Source organism: Neomonachus schauinslandi, chromosome 11, assembly GCF_002201575.2.
Source record: "Neomonachus schauinslandi chromosome 11, ASM220157v2, whole genome shotgun sequence".
NCBI lineage: Eukaryota > Metazoa > Chordata > Mammalia > Carnivora > Phocidae > Neomonachus > Neomonachus schauinslandi.
The window spans coordinates 49,961,627-49,963,879 of record NC_058413.1 but is presented as its reverse complement, the minus strand read 5'-3'; the positions used below and the strand labels follow the sequence as shown (position 1 = coordinate 49,963,879).

At 42.1% G+C, this 2,253-nt stretch overlaps 1 pseudogene; it reads right to left on the bottom strand.

Annotated features, from left to right (window-relative positions):
• Positions 1-1,096: 1,096 nt before the first annotated feature.
• LOC110576507 lies at positions 1,097-2,019 on the bottom strand (annotated as a pseudogene).
• Positions 2,020-2,253: the final 234 nt, after the last annotated feature.

The following is a 2,253-nucleotide window of genomic DNA, read 5'->3' as shown; positions in this document are numbered from 1 at the left end:
ATACTTATATATATATAATTATATATATATAAGTATATATGTATATAATTTTTAAAGATTTATTTATTTATTTTAGAGAGAGAGAGCATGAGTAGGAATAGCAAGGATAAAGACAGGGAGGTGCATTCCCATTAGGTAGATCCCAGACTACCCATGTGTGGAGGAAGCATGGACTTGAGGAACTAGAGAAGGATACTTATGTATATTAGGAATACAAAGCACTCAGTCAACACTACATACATTGCAAGGATATGTAAATACTTAAGAACATATAAGAAACACATTAAAAAGGGAGTGCCAATAGTAGGAACTGGAAGAGAATGGCCAAAAACATTACAAGTGAAGACAAAATAAACAATATTTAGAACAATAAATATTGTGTGCAATAAACTTTAACTGAAGGCTCTGCACTTGAGACTAAAAATGAAGAAATGAAAGAAAAATTATCATTACTCTCAGAGGTTAAAAATACATAATAGAGTCAGAGAAGGTCATCCATCTCAAAAACAGGATGAAAGCATGTGGACTAAAGCACTTCTAGAATCAGATGGAACATGAGTATTTTAAAGAGTTTCTCTCATGAACCTGAAACTCTAAAGAACTTCCATAGTTTGCCACCCTTATTTCTATGATGCCAAAGTTTTACTGATAGAGAAGGCCTATCAGCTCCCACAAACTGCCTATGTGTCAGTGTCATGATGGTGGGAAGTGGCCCATGTTCTCATATGTACAAATAGGCACCCAGTTCATCTTTCCCTGATCTTCTAAGTCACTTGTTCCAGGTCCACAGATGTCCTCATTGTTTCTTAATTCCCTGATGCATTTATCTCATCAACACAAGTAAATCATAAACTCTTAGAAGAAAGATGTATTCAAAAAATTACTTGCTTGAGATACCCCAGCACTTCTGTTTTCCATCCCAATACCTAAACACTATATAGACCTCAGAAGAGATTTTCCAACTTCCAAACACACAAGAAAACTTCATTTGCTTTCTCTTGACTGTCCCTACCAGGTAAATGACCTGGGCTGTGGGGCTCCCACCCCATAGGGGAGGACCACCGTTGCCCTGAGATCCAGCTGATGAGAACTACACTCAGGTGGGCTCAATCTGCTTGGGCCTTAACATTTTAAACAGCTGCTCCTGGATCTGCTTGGTCTTGACGCCATAGACAATGGGTTCTAGTGCAAGGGGAAAGAGCAAGTAGAGATTGACAAGGATGACCTTAGCAGCAGAGGCTGTGGGTGGGCCAAAGCGCTGCATGGCCACAGAAAGAAAGCCTGGTCCATAGAAGAAGAGGATGACACAGACATGAGCCATACATGTGCTGCCTGCTTTAGCACATGCCTCAGGTGAAGAAAAATGAATCACAGTCCTCATAATCTGTCCATAGGAATAAACAATAAAGGTTACATCACCCACACCAAGAAAGATTGCTACAGCAAAGGCATAGAGGTTATCCACAGTGGTGGCCCCACAGGCCAACTTTACTACTGCCATATGTTCACAGTAAGTATAGGCAATTGTGTGAGAGCCACAGTAGGGCAGCCGATGGGCCAAGCTTTGAAAGGAGATGGTCAACCCCACACCTCACAGCACCACTTGGCCTCCAATCTTGGCAACAACCAGGGTACAGATGGCCACAAAATGGTCCATGGCCATGGCCACCAGCACTCCTGACTCCATAGCAGAGAATGTATGGATGAAGAACATCTGGGAAAGACAGGAGTGGGAGCTGATAGCTGTAGCACCAAACCAGAAGATGGCCAGCATCTTAGGCAGAGTGGAGAGGGAGAGAACCAGGTCAACAAAGGAGAGCATGGCAAGAAAGAAAAACATGGGCCAATGAAGGCTGCGCTTGGTCCAGATAAGAAAAAGCAGAACACAATTCCCAGTCACTGCCAGGAATAACATGAAGCAAAAGGGAAGTGAGATCCAAATGAGGGCAGCAGTCAGTCCTGGTATGCCAGCCAAGAAGAAAGTATGTGGAAGTTATGAGAATTATTGGAAAGAATCATGGTGATCATCTCACTTAGAAGAGTGAAGGGCTACTGCAAAGAAAGGAGGCAGGTTAAATTCAGTGTATGTGGAGATCGGGAGCTCCAGATATATGGTCCTACTAACAACACTGTCACCATCCTCTTCCCCCATAGGTCTCAATAAACAGTCAAAAATAATTTTCAGTTTAGTTAATATTTCTGCAAGATCTTCAAACAGAGAAGAGGCAAGTCAGCTTGGTCCCGTGGGAAATG